Source organism: Phyllostomus hastatus, unplaced genomic scaffold (genome assembly GCF_019186645.2).
Source record: "Phyllostomus hastatus isolate PE091 unplaced genomic scaffold, TTU_PhHast_1.1 phas_contig_137, whole genome shotgun sequence".
Lineage (NCBI taxonomy): Eukaryota > Metazoa > Chordata > Mammalia > Chiroptera > Phyllostomidae > Phyllostomus > Phyllostomus hastatus.
This window is the reverse complement of record NW_025333583.1, coordinates 3180342-3201105: the sequence shown is the minus strand read 5'-3', so window position 1 is coordinate 3201105 and position 20764 is coordinate 3180342.

Sequence of the window (20764 nt, the reverse complement as noted above, 5' to 3'; positions counted from 1 at the left end):
ATTACGTAAAATTTTTTACAAGAAAAGCATATTCTTGTATCATTGAAAAAATAAATGACATAGACATTATATTTTTCCTAATATTGGAGAAAAACTGCAAAGTTAAAAAGCTCTCATAGCAAGGCACACCTTAATTATCCTGTTCTAATAATAATAAAAACCACCTGAACTGCTCTACTGTGCTTAAATTTGACTGAATTCTAGTACTATGTGAAATAACACATTAAAATGTTACCACTTGGTGATTAAATAAAAAGTTTAGGGCGTGGTGGCTATTTCAAAGTGGGAGTCTGGTAAAAATTACTTTGCTTGTTTGCTTTTATTTCCCTCCTTAAGCTTGAGCTGATAAAAATTGGCAGAGTGGTGTGTGTGTGTGTGTGTAACTATTCTCAGGCAACATAAAATCATGACCACATGAGAATCTATTTCCCACTGAGTTCAATCGCCTTAACAGCTTCGTGGCATCGCCAGGTACACAGATCGTACTCCTCTAACTGAAGGAACTGCCCTGCATACCCTGGCCGACCATCCTCAGGTCTTTGTTGGGAGATCAATAGGGCGTCGATGCTAATCAAGCCCATGGGACCCTTCCCACAGGTAGACACGCTCAGCTGTCCTTCTTCCCTAGACTGCTGCGGGTCCTCATTTTGCCACGGATCACTTGCCCCCGTGAAGTGCATTTTAAATACTTGCCCTGCTAGCCATGGAAAGGGAACTTCTCCACAAATCCCAGGAGTGCTTTAAACTTTATTCTCGAGATTAATTAGATTCCAAGTTAGCTACCTCCCCCAAAGGGGGATGTCTCCGCATAAAAATGTCCTCCAGTGGACAATCCATCCTGTGGTGTCACAAGGCAGAGGTGGCAACATTTGGAAAGAAAGGGTGGAATTTCCTTTCTCTACGTGTTGTGCGTGTGTGCCTGTGTGCGCGCAGTCTATTTTGTCTAAGGGAAGGAATGGGTCTTGCAGTGAATAGCATTGTTTAAAAATATTTAAATACATATGTATATAAATATGCACACTTTTTTTTCCTACTGGAAAAAGAAAAAGGAATGAGGCCGATCTCTTTATATTTGATCCTAATCCCTTCTCCCGCCCCAGTGGCCCGGGAGCACCCCTCTTTCTAATAAATGGCTGGCAGCCAGCCTTTCACACGCTAGCCTTTGATCACCTCCGAGCTGTCAGCCGCGCCGCTGTTTTCCTCCCAGCTCTTGTTCTTGCCTAAAAGTGGAAGTAATGCCCCCTGAAAGAAATACCCTAGGTGTCCTGCAAAGCATCAATCTACTTCTTCTTTTTTACCCCCGACGCCCACCCTCCCAGCTTGAACAAATCCCCCTCTTCCTCCCCCTCCCTGTCTCTGCAGAATCCCAGTTCCTTCGGAGACACCCTCCGCTGTGCCGTGTGACCCCCAGTCCCTCGCTGTCTGAGACTCTACCACCCGGCCAGACGGGGGAGGCTCTGCCCCACCGCTCCCCCGACTCTCGCCTCCTTCCCACAGGAGCGGGGTCCTGCCGGCCCCTGCGTTTGCGTTCACCGCCGTTGGCTTTGGAGAACGCAGGCCCTGATTTCCCCTAGGTGCAGCGTCTCTCTGACCCCTCCGAATTCTCCCCTTTCCCTTCCCCCGCCAGGGACTTGGAACGGCCCTGCGGATTCCTCCGGCTGGCTGCAAGTCTGGGGCTTCAGTGCGGGGCGGTGGAGACTGCCCCCCAGCTCCTGCTTGGTTGTGCGCAGTTGCAAAGGCGGCCGCTTCCAGACGCGGCTTTGAACACGTTTTCCAGCGCGTGTTCCCGTTTCTTGTTTACAGCCGAGATTCTAAGCAATCTGTGTCCCCTCTTATCGGCGTGTCAGGCAGTGATGTATAGTTTGTAAATATTATTCAAAGGAAATAATTTGCAAAGGCAAACAATTACAAGTGGAGTATATAGACCATGAGGCTTGTCTTGAAGTGTGTTTATCAGAAGGACAGGGACGGGGGCCGGGAGATGGGGAATAATAATGGGGCAGAAGGCGGCGAGACTCCGATAGATTCTGATTCTGTGACAGTGACAGAACTAATTAAACATAATGCTGCTTAAAAGCCTTTGGTCTCCTGAAATTGCTCGAAAGTATGCATTACTGAAAAAAAAAAGGATGATGTAGAAGGGGGAGGGCTTAAAATGACTGAATACAGCTCATTGTGCTGGCTCGAAAATGTCAAACTGCAGTGGAAAGAAATACAGCATTGCAGGCTGGTGCGCTGAGGCCCCAGCGAGGGAAGCTGGATCGGCTAAGTGGAAAATTCCTGCCGAGGACGTGTTTCCATTTCCAATGGGAAGAAAGAGGGTGTTGTTGGGAGCTGGCAATTCTTTGGAAAATACAGAAAACACAGGGAAGATGACAAAATGACCTCACTGAACTCTGATAAATTAAGAAAACAAATAGTTGCAGCCAACATAGCCTGTTCTTTACGGTGCCTGCGCTTGAAGAACAACGCTGAGCTACACGGTCAGTGGGCGGCTGAAATCTCAGCTCTCCCCTACTGGTCCCCACGTCTCCAGAGCCGAGAGCAATGATATTTTAGGCACTGGCGGTGGCAGAGAAACATGACTGTGGAAGTGTGTACGTGATGCGGACCTGTGTGGGTGCTTAGGGACATCTTTGCTTGGCATCCTGCATACTGAAATGACGATGGCACCTTTGCTGATCAGACAGCAGAGGACTTTCACGTTAGGTTGCATCTCTCTTGAAAGAACCTCAGCCGTTAATGGGAGGCCACCAGGTTTTCCTAGGTTGGGGGGGGGGGGGGCTCTGTAAGAAGTTAGGGGGGGTTTCTTCAAGGATAGCTCTGATGGTATTATAAGGAACTAGAAGAAGGTGCCGAGGTAAGAGGGAACACAGTTCAGAGGAAGTGTGAAGGTATTCTCTAGCGCGGCCGCTAGAAGCACCGATGTATGTCATCCAGCATACCCTGGGGGAGGAAAACAGAGCCTAGGCAGAAGCCATGATTTTTGTTTTGCAAAGCTTTTGTCAGAAAGAAAAGGAACAAAAACATGCCAGGCATGGAATGTTCTACACAAACACAATGCAGTTCAAGTGATTTTCATCTGCTGTGCTGATCCTCTCACTACCAGACCTACACCATACTGACAAGTTAAAGGAAACTCGTTTTGCTTTTATGGCTTTGCCTGTGTGTGTGCGCGTGTGTGTGTTGGATGGCCCTTTTGAAATTCAGTCTCCATCCTTAACAGTGAGAATTAAATCACCGTTGTTATACATTGAAAACTGTTTATGAAGACTATTTGCCAGGTTTCAGATATTTTTTAAAGATTTTATTTATTTATTTTTAGAGAGGGAAGGGAGGGAGAAAGAGAGAGAAACATCAATGTGCGGTTGCTGGGGGCCATGGCCTGCAACCCAGGCATGTGCCCTGACTGGGAATCGAACCTGGGACACTTTGGTTCGCAGCCCGCGCTCAATCCACTGAGCTACGCCAGCCAGGATGTTTAAGATATTTTAATTAAAACTTATAGATGACCTGATTTCTGTGGTCATACTCCCGCTGACTGACAAACCCAAAGCACAAATCAGCCTGCCTTGTATCACTCAAGCATTTTCTTGCATTTCGAGTTTACCTGAGTATGTAAATACAATGCTGTGATGGACCTCAGGACTTGAACATTTTACATAGGAAGCAATATTCATTCAGGACTATTAAGCTATGTCTGAATGCCAAGCTAATACTGTTAGTTGACTGGGGAAATGATATATTGTGAGTTAGTCATTAAACATTGGAAATATAAACATTCTTGTTGGTTCTTACTAACAACCCTCTTACATAGTCATTTAAAAGGAGTTAAAAAGAGTTCTATTGATATGTAACGTATATACCATAAAATTTGTTTAGTGTTCCATTCAATAGTTCTTCATATATACAGAGATGCACAACCATTACTACAGTTCTGCTCTAAAACATCTGTATCACTCTAACAAGCAATGTCGCAATCATTTACGATGACTCTGAAGTCCCACCCCAGACCTTAGCTAACACTAATCTAGCAACCTAGTTTCTCCCTGGACGTTTGTTACTGCGTGTGGTGGCTTGCACTAAACATAATATTTCTGAGGTCCATCAATGTTATGCCTTTTAATTGGCAAATAGTATTCCATTGTACTGATATATCACATTTTGTTTGTCCATTCATTGGTGGAGCTGGCTTTTGGATTGCTTCTACTTCTGGGCTACTGTGAATAAATGTCATGATAAATATTCATAGACAGGTCTTTATGTGGACATAAATTTTTTAATTTATTTTTTGATAGATACCCAAGAGTGGAATTGCTGGGTCATATTGTATGTCTATGTTTAATTTTTCAAAGAAATTGCCAAACTATTTTCCAAAGTGGCTGTATCATTTTGCATTCCTACCAACAATCTGTGGGGGTTTCAATTGCTCCAAATCTTCGCCAACACTTGTTATTGTCTATTTTTTTATTAGAGCCATTCTGGTGAGTGAGAAATGATATCTCATCAAGGTTTTGATTTGTTTCCTAATTGCCAGAGATGTGGTGTCTTTTTACATCTACTTACTAGCCATTTGTACATATTTTTTAGCAGAAATGTCCATTTGGATCTTCTGTCTACTTTCCAATTGTTTTTTTTCGTTTTTTTATTATTGATTTATAGTAATTGTTTTTATATTGGGTACAAGTTGGATGCTTACTGGATATATGATTTGTGAATATTCCTTCCAGTCTGTGGGTTGTCTCATCACTTTGATAGTTTTTTGAATCACAAAAGTTGTTTTTTACTTTTGATTAAATTCAATTTATCAATTATTTTTTATTCATCACATGTGCTATTATTTTCATGCCTAACCTTTTTACAGAGTTTTAAACTAGGGTTGACCCTGAGACAACGTGGGGTTCAGGGGCACCGACAGCCCTGTGCAGTTGAAAATTTTCATACAACTTTTACCTCTTAACTAGTCATAATTTGGTGCCCTCGGGCAGTGGGGGGATTGGTTCTAGGACCCATGCAAGTACCAAAATCTGTGTATGATCAGCCCCTTATGTAAAATGCATGGAGCAATGCAGGCAGTTGGCTGCCCACATCCACAGATTCCCAACAGTGGATGCAAAATACTGCATAGGATCCTCAGTTGGTTAAATCGTTGTGAAACCCAGGGGTATGGAGGAATGACTGCATATTTATTGAAAAAAAAATTGCACGTAAGTGAACCCATGAAGTTCAAACCCATGTTGTTTAAGGGTGAATTGTATTTTATTATTTCCCTTTTAGGAAAGAAATATCCGAGATCTAGAACATTTTAGATTCTTTAGATCAAGCAAGAACTTAGTACAGAAAATGAATTTGAAGTTTCAAGCTCCAAATATTACCTGCCAAGTCAACCTTGACGACCTCAATATAAATTTCTTTAGTCAATATTAAGTATGATAATAGATAAATTTTTCAGGTCCAGGACAAAAATACACTAGATCTTTTAGACCTTTCATCAAATTGAGGGAGAATAATGTTTTCTTCAACCGTAGGAAGTGTGCCCATTTTTACTCTTCTCTTTACTCTTCTGTATTTGCAAATGGTTTTCCTGGATTGAATGGAAACAGAGAATAAAATTTTAAGCCAATCTTTAATACATTTTTTTAAAAGTAAAAATTATATTTGTTGTAATCTGTTAGACTGATTGGATAATGTAGTTTATTTTAACTGAGTACTATTTTAATTTTTAATTCATATTTGCATAATCAGAAAAAAAAATGCCTTTGTATGTATTTAAAATTCACTCTTCTGTGTGAATTTGTTTCAGTTGACTCCTCACCAGAGGAAAATGGACCTGATATTTTATTCACCCAGTGTGCATTTTTTAATAACCTGCTATGTGCTTATCACTCTATCAGAATAGAAAGGTAACTTAACTGCAATAGTCCTGATGATGTATAGTTTAAAATGTTTTACAAAGTCAAGTTTAAGAGGCCTGGGTTTGAAGACACAGCAACTGATCCACCCTCACAGCCTGAATGTCTCTGAAGACAGGGCCTCTCAGAGTTCCAGAAAGACCATAGCCACTCCCATTTCTGAGGCTCCAAGCGACGAAAGAGTTTTGAAATTGTAGTACATCTAAAATATACTTTAACTCTCTTAGGACATATAATGCAATATGTGTATTCAGTCAAAATAAATTTCAGGACTATAAAAAAAATCAACTTAGGGTGTACTGCATTTGCTGTATGTATTTGATTCATGGGACCAAGGTTTAAAGGATCAATGTGTTTCAATCTGGTCCCTGTATGTTTGGGACTCTATGTACAACTTTACTTAAAGACTACATCAAAAGGCTAGTTGGAAACCATTTATGAAGTCATGAGGCAGCTCCCTGCCTCATGAAAAATATATCGTATCTGAAGATTTTCTTCATCTTTCTTTCCTCAGATGTGGGTGGCCATGTTCTGCCATGATTGTTGGGGAGGCTGAGCTCTCCCCTGTCTAGAAGGGGGGCTGAGGCACTGGCAGTAAATGACAGCATACACCTGCACCAATGCGGACTGCAGTGTGCCATGGGATGGTATTGCCATAGTCCTACATGGATACCTTTGTATTTCTTCTTTAAATCAATTATGGTAACCAGACTAGGGGATACACTTAAGTGAGTTCTGGACAGAAAGAACAAGAGAGAGAAGCCCATTCCTTCCAGCCCCTGGGGATTGGGAAAAAGAAGGAAAATCATGTACCAGAAGGCTCTCCTCCCTGCCCCTTTGCTTGATAAGAGTGATCCCAAAGAAGATAGTGGCTTCAGGAAAAAAAAAAAAAAAACAGACACGGGTGCGGGTCAGGTGGGAGAGGAAGAAATTGGGATTCCAAGACCACTAGGAACTTTCCCCTTTTCATGGTTTGGATTCTGAGAGAAAATTATCTTGGGGGATACCTCTGCACCTCTTTGGGGAATTGCTATGTCAAAGGGACCCTGTCGGGATAGCATGGTTGGAAGGAGAAGGCCCTGGGGTTTAGCAAGCCTTAGCTGCCTCAGTTCCTGTTTGGCATGGACAGGGTCCCCCAGTAGCTCAGAATCTGGACAGTGTGCCTGCAGGTAACTTCTACCATAGTATGGAATAAGTGGACAGCAACTGTGTACTGGATACCTGGGCCTGGATGGATGAAGGTTGTTAATCCTCCAGAGTTCTAGAGCACAATGAAGATTGAAAAATACCAAGCAAACACACAAACAAGAAAACCTTTTACTGCCAGAGGTACAGGAGGAGATTCTAGATTGAGTCTGAGTAACCCCAATGAAGCTTACTATCCTAAAAAGTCAGCTTAAGTTATTGGATTGTACTGCAAATTCCAGGTGGGGAATGTATAAATTAGAGTTTAATCAGAGAAACGGAATAAGTAGGTTTATATACAGTAAAATATGTATTGCAAGGAATTGGCTTACACAATTGTAGGGCTGGCTAGGCAAGTCTGAAGTTGATTATTCAGGATAATCAATTTCACTTAAATCAACTGATTATGCACTTTAATCACTTCTAGAAAATGTCTTCACAGCAATACCTCGATTAGCATTTGACTGAATAACTGGTACTGTAGCTAAACTGACACACAGAACGGATCACCCCGGGGAATTATGCTTCTTCTCCCTCCATCCCCCCTATGCATCAGGGGCCTTCCAAGAGGAAGAATAGGTGCATTTCATATAAAATACAGGAACCACTCCTTTTCACAGCTGAGTCTCCTGTGCGCGTACATGTAAATGCAAGTCTGCATGAAAAAGTTAGAGAGATGCTTAAATGTGGCTTGTAGGATCGAGTGCCTGATCTTCCTTTTTCCTCCACCTGGAGCAGGGCCAGAATACCAGGGCAGGATCTGCTCGACAAAAAGTTATATTTCATACCTCTGGCCTCCAGAGCTGTGACAAAATAAATTTCTGTTGTTTTAAGCCACCAGGTTTGTGGTAATTCATTGCAGCAGCCCTGGGAAACTAATACAAGCATACTGTAAATTCTGCTTTATTTAAACAACTTGAAGAGTGTATGGGAACCACTGCTACCTCAAGACATTCTCTGGGCATTTCCCTTTTTTTCAGAGCACTCTTTTTCCTTCTTCTCCTTAAATAAGAAAACAAACATGACCAACTAAGTGCTCCTAAGGAGAGTTTTTAAAAAGTCATATTTTATGTCCTCACCAGGATTTTTACCTCTGCTATCTTCAGATGGCTTTTTAAATGTTTTCAGCTCACTGAGAAATGCATTCCAGTGACTATGACCATCATGCATGAGCCAAGGAGGCTACACGAAGTCTTTTTTTCCTGCTCTCCCTCTAAGACCACGTTTCAGCCAATCATGGCCCACCTCCAGTCTGTCTGCCTCTCTCTCCCTGTGTGCTATACTTTACACTTTTACCTGTGACCTCCCTGGTCTCCCTGCTTCAGTTATTTGTCCCCTAATAAGTCACCCAGTCAGATAACTACAATCTCAGTTAGATCTTGGTTCCCCGCCTGGCTGCCTCCAACTTAAAAATCACCAAAGCTTTTCCACTGCAACTGGAATGAGGTCGAAATCCCTGGTAAGGACGAGCGAGGCCAGTGTATCTGGTTCCTGACAACATGGCCAACCTCATCCCACGCCTTCTCACCTGTGCCCACCGCGTCCCAACGACTCCGGTCTAACACCTTTTCCTGAGTAACGGTAAGGATGTGCTTGCCTCTGGGCCTTTGCATTCAAGTCTCCCCCTCACATATCAGACTTTCAGAGAAGATTTCCGTAATACCTCTTATATTTACCGTGTTACTGTTGTCCTTGCCCTTAACACACACTCGAAGGACCTGGTTGTTTGCACACCTAGTCACTGCCTGTCTAAATTCACCGGGAGGAAACTCTGGAGAAGTGGGACTTTGCCACTTACATCCGTTTCATACCCTTAGCGAACAGTGCCTGGCACACAGTAGATAGTTAATAAATATTCAGTAAATATTTGCTAAACGGGTGAACACATAATAAATATTAAAATAGAAGAATGTTGTGCTGTAGCTAGGTAAGGTATGAATATCATACATAAGCTACTTATTAAAATCTATTAACTTGCATCATTCTGACTCTTAATACCTCTGTCATTTTCTATTAACAATCTGCCAAATGTAATAAATTTAGTCATGTGTAATGACATCCCCCAATCTGACTGACTCTAAGACCTTTTTTTAGCTGAGGATACAAAAGCTGTGCCTCGCAGTGCAATTCACCTGCCACGTGACTTTCCTATCTGGGCCTGGCTGACACCTCAGCCACAGTGTGGGACATTTAAAATGACATTTGCTGGAAGCAACCTAGGTGCCCATCAGTAAATGAATGGATCAAAAAACTGGTACATTCACATGATGGAATACTACACACAGAAAGAGAGAAGGAGTTCCTACCCTTAGTGACAGCATGATGGAACTGGAGAGTATTATTATGCTAAGTGCAGTAACTCAGGCAGTGAAAGACAAAAAGCATATGATCTCACCTGTAAGTGAAACCTAATGAACAAAACAAACAAATGAGCAAAACAGAACCAGAGACATGGAAATAAAGAACAAACTGACAGTGACGGGGGTGGGGGGGGGGGTGGCGGGGATGTGGGAGGGGATAACGGAGGGGAAAGAGGAAAGGTTTTCAGGAACATGTATAGAGGACACATGAACAAAACCAAAGGCCGGGGGTGGGATCAAGGGTGGGAGGTGGGGATGGCCGGGGTGGGGGTAGTAGTAGGGGGGAAATGGAGACAACTGTACTGGAACAACAATAAAAATATTCAAAAGAAAAAAACACACATTTGTTGGTTTGGGATGCCCAAGGTTACATCGGTAGAATTTAAGCTTTCCGTTTGGGGTGAGAAGAAAGCAGCTAGCTATGAGGACAAAACACGGAGTAAAGCATTTGTTCTGTGGAAAGCCCCCAGCTTGACAGTGTTTCTAAGAATGTTTACTTTGGACACCGAATGCCAGAGTTCCTTGTGAGATAGATGCATTCCCCAAGCTTCTGGTTGGCAGCACCGTGACTTCTGGTATAAAAGAGACTGATTATTTTAAGAAACAGCTACGTGTAAAGGCACCGCATGCAACTAACTCAGAATGTAGAGCACCGTCACTCCCCAGATTTATACCACGGTGGAACCGACATGCTTTCTGTTGGGGGCGACCCGCCCCGTACTGGGTCCATGTCCAGAAGGGCGTGGCTCTCTGCTATTCAATGTTAAAAAGTTCACAATTCACTAGGAGCCTAACTGCTTTTATATGCATATAACATTTAAAAGTAAAACTCAATTATATAAATCCATATTAAATTTCTTAAAAGTCTTTTAAAATATATAATCATACAATATATGTTATATATATCATATATAAATATGATCAATAGGTAGCTAAAGCTATAGAGATAGATAGATGATAGATAAATATAAAAAGCATGAGGATTTTGTGTTAAATGCTTTTTAAATTTCAAAATGTATTTTAAAATGTAAAATATAAACATTACTGCTCACTTTATTTAAAAGTATATGAGTTTCTCTTAAATAGGTTTAGTAAAGTTAAACTTAGTAAGAGGCAACAATAATATGTATATAACACAATTTTCCCTTCATGCATTGTAGTTGAAGGAAAAATCGGTGAAGTGAAATCATCTCAGAGAATTTTGAAACTGAGCTTTGTCATAAACTCAAGATAGAAAACAACTGTCATGCACATACACATATACATCTATACGCTTTCTGAAAGAGGGAGAGAGACAGTGAAAGAGAAAAGGGGATTTTTCTGTCCCTAAACACTTTCAATAAAAATTACCAGAGTTTCCTATGGCTTAATGTCATTTGGGTAAACATTTTTAAAGGATGTACTAATTATCTTGCAGAATCTAATTACAAAAATATTTTAAGTCAAGTTTAATCAAATTACTACTCTTTGATACTATTTTCAGATTCTCCATTATTTCATTTTTATTTGGATATATGAAATAACAAATTATGAAATGACCTTAAAAATTGTTTATTGCCACATAAAGCAGAGGAAATCGCAGGACTCTCAGTCCCTCCCATATCCCAAATCCCTGAAAATACCTCGTAAAACAGCATGATCTGATCTATCACATACACTGAGTCTTCTAATGATCTCCGCAACTCCAGTTCATTTATTATTTATTTTTTATGAAATGCTCAGATGGTCTGCTAATGTGCATGTTGGAGAAAAAGAATCTATATTGGGCATTTAGAAAAAATAATAACGAAACTTAAAAAAAAATAAAGTTAACCTCTTAAATCACCCTTACACTCATCCGGGAAGAAGATGCAAAGCTGAGCTCAGCCAGCAGGAGCATGGTGGACCTGGGAGCCAGAACTTCGGGCAGTCATGGGATCCTTGCTTGGCTGGAAACCCCACCACAGAGCAGCTATGGCAAGAATTAAGAGAACATCAAAACCTCAAACAAGCTACACTCCTGTGGGTTTGGGGAGAAACAAGACACTTAAACATTCCTGGTATGGTTTCCATGGAAACATCCATAACAACAGCTCTGAAAAACTATGGGTTTCTGTTTTCTTAACCCTTCAGGGCATCAACTGAATGAAAACTTCCTTAAGGAAATACTTCAGCTAACCAGGTGGACTGGAGTAAATTAAACTCAGTGATGTGTGGCCTTCTGACCCCTTCTCATGGCCCAAGACGAGCAGGTTACGGGGAGGGCCAGAAGGCAGAGGGGAGCCAGCCATGTATTAATTCCACCTTGACTTCTTGAGAGTTTACTTCAGGAAAGAGTTACATTGGCACTGTTTAGAGGTGACTTGCTGGAAAAATAACAAACAAATAAAAAGTTAAGTAACCTTTGGAAGTCCCCATCAAATATAATTAGTGCAGGGGAAAGTCCAAAATCCAAAGAGTTGTATAAAACTACATTGTCTAAAATGACAGAAAACAGCTAACAGGCCTTAAATCATGTGTATCCAAAATAAAGTCAGGGTTTAAGTAAATTTTATTGGGCCAATTTTATCTAACATGAGTCAAAGTAAACAATTCAGCGCAATCATCGCATTTGATTAGCTGAGAAAACTGTGCAGTTAAAAAAGGTTGGGATGGGAAACTGGAGGGATTTTGCAATTATTAAAACTTTTGAAGTGTACAATAACAAACACAGCTACTAAGAGATTTAATTATTTGGCATGTACTAAATAAAATAAAAATTACAATAACTAATAATGATAGTAATAACTATAAGAATAATAATTATAAGAAGACAAAGATATACAAGAAACAGAATAATGTCTTCTAATTTAAAATCTTCAAAAGTATCACTGATAATGGCATCTGTGAAAATGTATCTCAATGGGAATTATTCCTTCAAATGTAATCTTGGAAATATGTAATTTATGCTTATATAACCTATGTAAGCATAGCTTATGCTATTGTTTTCTTTTTTTCTGAAGATTTTATTTATTTATTTTTAGAGAGAGAAGAGAGGGAGAAAGAGAAAGAGAAACCTCAATCTGCGAGACAAACACTGATCAGTCAATCTATCGATCTGTTGTCTCTTGCACACCTCAGCTAGGGACCTGGCCGGCGATCCAGGCATGTGCCCTGACCTGGAATCAAACTGATGACCTTTTGGTTTATAGAATGATGGCCAACCCACTGACCACACCAGTCAGGCTAGAATATGCTTTCCTTACATTATTAGCACTCAGAAATACTGGGGAGCTGGAGTAAATTAATAAACATACCACTCAAACATGCAACTTTTAATTCCTTCATCCAAGACCAGTACTCTTTAGAAATCATTGGATAATCAATTTATTTTAAAATATGTTTAATTAATCAGTTAAATTTAAAAAGACTTCTTAATCTGTACTGAATAGCTGATATTTGACAATCAACAATATTCAAGAATTCTCTTAAATCGAATCTTGATGTAAGGGCGTTTGGGAGTAACTAGGCTCAAATTGTTTGAGTTTAAAATATTTATATATAATTATTTAAGGGTACTTATAAGCTCACAACACTTGTGTTTTCTATAAATTTGACTACTACTACTATTATTCACAATAATTAATAGTTATTAATAGCACTACATTTCTCTATATCTTTAAATTATTCAGAGAGGAACTTGAATGTTCAGTAAAACTTTTTCCATATTATTAATAATACATTTACATGCTGAACGATCCATGTGATCAGAACACATAAATATCATAATATTTTAACTATAGACTCACAAAAAATGGAATATGTGGACACTCTATGTAAACGATAATCCTCAACTTCCTGTTTATACCTTTAGGCCTACTCTGACCTGTGACCACAAGGAATGTGGCTTTTGTTCAGGCACAAAAGATGGTAGGGAACGCCCCCTCCACATTGTCCTTTTGGACTTGTAGACTTCCCTATCTCCGCTATTATTTTTATTAATGTCATGCTCAGGCTGCTGAATTAGTAAGAAGGCTGTCTCCAGGAAAGGCAGGCAAGAGGGGTGCATGTTTGGACACAGAAGTTGTCTAGATTTTACTGGAAAGCTATTGGTTAATGACATGCAAGCACGTTAACCCTTCATTGATGTAACAAATTTATAGACTCTTCGCAAAGAAAATGTGTAAATCACCCAGTTTCTGAAGACTTCTTATCATTTCACTCTGAGAAAAGGTCATGGTTTCCATTGAACATGTTTCCTACCATACAGACCTCCAGTTCCTCCTGGTACAACTGCCTTTTCCCACCCACCTAACAGGGAAAGGAAGGTATAGGTACACAGTAAACAGGTGGGGCATGAAACATCTTACAGAATTCTGTGTCCACTTATTACAATGTGCAACTTCAGGGCAGTTCACTGTTTAGAACCCTTTAATGAATTCTCACTGCATGAAGGAGAGGGATTTTCAGGCTATTGTCCAGGAGTTACACTATCTAGGCCAAAAAAACAATTTGAATAGGGAAGACAAAGTAAGAAGGAATAATGAACGAAAATAATGCAATAATGCTTTCCATGAAAATCATGTTTGATCAGGAAAGTAACAGCATATCCTTCTAGAAATCATGGCAATAACTATGTTACAATTGGCTAAGAAAAATCCAAATTAGAGAAGTCACAATGTTTTCTTCTGGATCTTCCAAGGAGATGTATTCCCTATGAAACTTCAAAACATGTGACAAGATCTTCAAATACTGCAAGTATGATGTTTCATCCAAATGATGATCAGTACACCCAAGTCCAACAAGAGAAGAATAAGATGGGAAACACAGCAAAAAGAGTAAGATTGATAACTGTAAGCAAGTCTGGCCTATCAGCAACCCAGAAAACCTCCAGAAATCATAACTCTCTTGGGACATCATTCTATTTGTGTGTGTTTGGTTTTGTTATATACATGTATATTTTGTCAACACCCAGGCACTCACATACTTAATTAAGATTCTGTTCCCTCTCTATTCCAGATCTTCCTGATTCCTGCCAGGATCTGAGCAGCCTGCTTTTGTACCCAGCAATTCTTTCCATCTCTGTCTGGGACAGGTACTGCCTTTATCCTCACAGAGTTGTCAGTATGTCTAAACTCCTGTGCCTACACACAGTCTTTCTCTCAGGATTCCAGCCCTCCAACATAGAGGCCACCGTGCTGTGCATCAGTTCATAAGGAAATCTGAAACACATAGAGGAGAAATGAAATATGAGGGAGGTCTGTCTGGAAGGCATCTGGCCATGTAATATGAAAAGTAGAAACTTTTATTGAAGAGGGTACAAGAACAAGAAGCATTGTACATAGGACAATGATGCTTCAGTCCCCTTCAAAGTAGGCACCGTGGGACCTCACACAGTTCTCCCCATTGCCATCAGCTGTTCCATCACATCTTCCTGAATCTCATCAACAGTCTGAAATCTCTTCCCTTTCAAAGGTAATTGCAGTTTTTAAGTAAAACCAGAAGGTGAAGGGAGCCAAATCTGGGCTGTTACCTGGGTGATTGGATGTTTCACAAAAAAACTCTGCAGGAGATATGATGCATGAGCAGGCAGGTTGTCATGATGAAGCTGCCAATCACCAGCTGCCCATAGCTGTGGTCTTCTGAAGGAATATTCTGCAGAGGAGTAGCTACTGCAGAGGAATGTTCAAGCTTTATGCAAAATTTGATGCATATTTGTTGCTCTATTCACTCATTTTGAATGTGACAACCACACAGTACATGTGCTCATTCAGTAGCACCTACTGGGCCCACTGACTAGAAGAGTGAAGTTGTCATTGTTCATGCATTCACATTCCAGTCCACTCTCCTTGGCTGCCAGGTTATGTCAATGTTGTGCAAACTGTTCTTGTTAACAATGGTTGGGCTTTTTCCAGACAGACCTCATATGATGGTAAAAAATTATGTTAGAGGTTGAACTGATCTCAGGCAGTACTCAGTAGATAACAATGATCATAATCAATGGGTAAGCATATTATTGTTCCCAAGAACAGTTAAAGCACATATCAACAATGCTAAACCGAGGGCCATGAGAATCAGAGAAAGCAGTGAGTAAAGTGAGTGGAAGAGAGAAAGCATCAGACATGCAGCAGTAGAAGAGGACTGTATAAGCAAAAAGCCCTAGAATGCAATTCCTACAAGAGAGAACACAAAACAAAGGAGAAAGAAAAAAACTGAACAGAAGATAAATGTGTAAACTACCATTAGACAAAAGAAGAGAACTCACTGAGCAGTCTGAGCCATTTCGGGTTTCAATTATCCTCAGCATTACTTATGCAATTCTCTACCAGGCCCTTCCCAGGAAAAAAAAGATAATTACTTATGTCTTAATTTTATAAATACGACCAAGAGAATGAGCACAGATCTCCAATCTCTACACATTGCAAGTCTTTCTGTTCCAAAGTTCCAAATCAGCCAGAGTCATCTTCTAAAATCGTAGTCCTGATTATGTTCGTTTTCTGTTGAAAGACCGCTATTCACTACAGCGAACATAAGCAAGCGCCTATCCCTATTCCTGGAACTCACAGTCCGCTGGTATCTGACCTACGACTCTTTCCAACATTTATATTCCCTCTTAATTCTGCTTTCCTCACTTTCTACACTAGCCAAGTTAAACTGCCAATCATTGCCTTTGCATACATTTCTGCAAGTTCCTTAGGCTTCACAGCTCTTCCACACTATTCCTTACTTAGTCTCAGGTATCATTCATGATGTGTTTCAAATGGCACTTTTTCCATGAAGAAAAGTTCAAGTATTTCCTGGCTTCCCCTAATTCACACGGAATTTCATATGCATCTTATGAATTTTCTCTCCTCCTGCTCTGTGTTAATTTTTTGTGTATTATATAGATGGATGAGTGATTGGGAAAACTCATACATTCGAAGATACTTTTACAACTATGGTGTATGAAAAGTAGATGTTACCTAAGATGTAAGAAGACATTGGAAGTGCCTCTAAAATCTGTTTAAAGTCAGGTTCTGTGTTTCCTTGCTGTGACCTTGAGGAAGATTGACTTAACCTCTTTCAACTTATTGTATCAGTTGAGGAAGGAGGAGGAGGAAAGTTAAGAAATGAGAAAAAAGGATGAAGGATAGTAATAACATATGGAGCATAGACCTGGGGAAATAAAATATATTCACTTCATATTAGTCATTAACAATATCAATATTTATCAATTAACATTAATATAATTATTAGAAGTAAATCCTCTCAGGTACAGTTTTTACATATGCCACGATGCCTAAAATATACAAAGCACTGAACTGATATTCACTGAATGAGAGTCCATCTATTTTATGTGTTATTTATAAGAAGTCAGTAAGACAAGAGAGTGCCCAGAACTAAAGGGCTTTTGGGTAATACAACAAAATGACAGGGGCATTCTTTACATGAAGGATATGGTGAATAAGGCAGCAGAGCAGAGAGAATAAAGGTTGGTGACAAGAAGTGCATATATCTAGAAAAACTATACACAATGCAATATCCATAAAATAAAATTGATAAATTAGAGCAGGTGTTTGTAATCTTTAGTTCACGAATGGGCCTCAGGGGCCTGGGAACCTCCTGAAACTGCATGTAGTGTTTGTAAATGATATAGAAGCCGTAGCTTTCATCGGATTCTCAGTGGGATTTGTGACTCAGAAAGGAAATATTTTTGAGAGAATGAGCATATCAGAAAGGTCAATTAGAGATCCCAGGGAATAAGGTAAGACTGGCTTAATGCGGCGGTGTTGTTGGGATATTGCACATAAACTGTGATAGATCGTATGAAGCTCCTGAGTGGGAAACAAAGGGAATTATGGTCTGAAGGATGAAAACCATCTGCCTTTTACCTCCCTTCCGGGAGAGCAAAAATTATTAATTTTTATGTATGGAAAGTTGTCAGGAGATGAATTAGCCAAAAGCGTGAAACTCATTGGAAGCAGATTAGAAAGGGGGAAAAAGGGAAAAGAACGAAAATGAAAATTTGTCACCGGATGTGAGAAGAGAGCCGCACTTGGGGGAGCAGAGGAAACAGAAAGAGCAGGAAAGGCGATGTTCGCAGTGTTTTACATAAAAACAACCGGACCCAAAGCCCATAAACCTCTTGTTGGAACAGAATAAAAACACTGGCTCTTAAAAGTATGATATATTATATACTTATAAAGCATTACTTCTTTTACATATCAGCCTAGAATGTGTTTCCCTGGAAGAGATTTATAAATAAATGTAGTCATTTTAAATAACTGACATTACCTTAAGTGCTATTTCCTATGAATCACTACTTACTAAAACTTTAAAAATATTACAACTCCTAGAAAATAAATGACATCAGTACATTAGTATTCTTTAGAATATCAAAGCCTCCAAGTCACGGTGGACCTGCACAATATTAGTGACATTGACTTACACTATATTTTCCAAGAAACAAATCTACCTCACCCTGGACCAGGTGAGAGAACATCAAACCTTGCAACTGATCTCAATATTTAACTATATCACCTATTTGCTCTCTGTACATTGAAAAAAAGTCATGTAGAACAGGTCAGCCATTCATATCTTTCAAACATTATGTCCCAATTATGTAAGTGAAGAATACATAACTTACAAGATTTAAATCATTCTCAGCTTACACAATGCATTTAGAGACTAAGTCAAAGAGATTTAATGCAATCACATAAAAAAGTTTTCATCATTATCTTTTTTGAAACACTGATTATATTGCTATATGTTGTGATTTGAATTGCAAGTAATCATGACTCTTAAATGTCTAGAAAAGGGAAGAGAAATATGATTTATATAGATTAAGGAAGTGTGTGAATTAAATAACAGCTTTGCACATACGTAGTAGTTTACAATAATATGACAATGCATATACTTTATTTTTACTGTAAAAGGCAATTACAAAGCATTGGTATAAATTCAACCCCCTAGAGACTTCTTTGCTAATGTAATATTGAATTCCTGAATCCCATTGGGAACCACTGCTGCCAAAAGACTTAGCCTCTGGAAAATCAACTTATACCAGGAATTATAGTTTCAGCTGAATAGAAGTAGTCAAATACTGAACCCAGATTTGCCACATAATTTTCAGGGCCTACTGCAAGTAGATTATTAGGATTATTAGATTATTAAGTATATTATTAATATAGGGAGTCATACTCCCTAAAATGCTGAGCCCCTTGTTCAAAAACTATTAAGAAGTTCAAAGTTGTGACAGCAGCACATGAACCAAGCTTACTATAGGGGGTCATACTCCATGATCCTTTATATGGTACCTTGGATGTCCATGGAAAATTCAAATTTCCATTATAATAGAACTTGTGGGCTGCCTTAAAAATATTTAATAACTGAGTTATAATCTTTTAACCTGTTGTGTGTTATGGAAGGTTCAAACATCCACATCCGTACCTATATGTAGGCCTAAAAGTGAAAAAGTCATATGGGAACTTTGGCAAGTTCTTGGTGGTGATGTGTGACCTTTTCCACTCTACCCCTTTTCCAACTATAGATAATAGTCACATAGTTAAGATGCCAGGTCAGCAGTACAGGCAGAACTGCATCTCTGAAATGCTTTTAACTCAAAGATGACAGAAAAAGTAAAAGCTTGGACTAGGAAGGAAGGAAGGAAGGAAGGAGATAAGGAAGAAGGAAGAAAGAAAAGAGGAAGGAGAAAGAAAGGAAGGAAAGAAGGAAGAAAAGGAAGAAAGGAAAAAGGAAGAAGAAAGGAAGAAAACAGGAAGGGAGGAAGAAAAGAAGGAAAGAAGGAAAGGAGGGAGGAAGACAGAAAGGAAAGAAGAAGAAAGGAAGGAAGAAAAGGAAGAAAGGAAAGAGGAAGAAGAAAGAAAAGAAGGAAGGAAAGAGTGAAGTACCAATGACTGAGTAGACTCCTCTTTCAGGAAGCTTTCCCAGGAACCCAGTCAAGAGGTGTCACTTAGATTTTATTGACCACCGCATATTGGAGTTAAGTCTAAGAAAAGCAGAACTGATTTCATTTTTCCTGACTGGGGTATTGCTGCCTCCATCAAAAGGAGGTTTATTAGTAGCCAAGGGGAAAAATATCTCTTGTGTAGGAAACCATTAGTCTGCCAAGCTGATTGGTACCATCCATTTTTCTTGTTTCTTTTTCTTTTTCTTTCTTTTTTTTTCTTTTTTGTAGGAGGGATTTCAGCCCAGAAGCACTGGTAAGGAAGCTTCCATCTTCTTTCCTCGCCTCTGCTCTCTTCCATTTGGGATAAGAAAAAGGGGATCATATTTGTCTGCACTGCCTGTGGGTCCTTCTAAAGAATAGAACACCCGTCCTTTTTTTCTCTTTTATTTTTCTGCACTCAGATGATACAAGCTCATAAAACTGAATGTTCATTTGAATGTTTTCGTCTAGGCACCAAAGGGAGGGATAAAACAGGCATCCTTACAAGTAGTTCAAAGCAAACGTTTGAGAAACGGAGGATGTCAAACGTATATCACTCATATCAAATATATGATAACCAAGGTTGTGATCATTGGAAGAAAATTATCTTTTCCTTTCCAAACAAATTCTTTGGAAGCTGGTAGAATGATGTGAATACATCCTCCATCCAAACTCTTTGCCTCTCATCACAAAATGTAACATTGAATGGAGCCACTCACAGGCTTGAGATGGATTCTGGGAGTTGGGAGCAATATAATGGACAAGTATCTGACAAACGCTTACGAACTCTAAAAACAAGCCTATGTAGCCATCAGTTAGAAACAGGAGGACAGGAAAACAGAGCCTGGAATGTGCTGGCTATGTAATTCTACAATAATGCTGGACCCCTTCTCAAAGTATACAAGTGGACCACGCAGATGCGGAGTCACCTGACACCCCCTCCAAAGGACGTCTAAAAGGGCGATAGGACTAACAGTGAGAGCTGGTATAAAAAGACCATCGGAAATCAGAGGCCGACGGGAGTTCAGATGACTACAGAACAATGTGTTGCCCATATGCTGGAAAGTCATTCAATATTCCAGTGAGGATGCTTAGACTCTGGAAGGCGCCCAGGATAGACTGAGACAGAACACCGACCATGACGACATCGGAGGAAGCTACATTCACGTAACTAGATAAGTATGAACCTTCTTTGCGTCTTGCCTTTGTCCTCCACATCTCTCTTTGCACTAACGCTGGAGTAGGGCCAGAAGAATAGCCAGGGCATGGTGGGGAGGTGGGCAATAAGAGAGATAATCCTTAGTTTTCTGAAAAGGCAGGAGCTGCACACTGGCAGCCCAGCTAAGATGAAAAGAAACCTTTCCTTTCAATGAACACTGGAGTATAAATGAATATGTTACATTAAACACTTATAATTATTA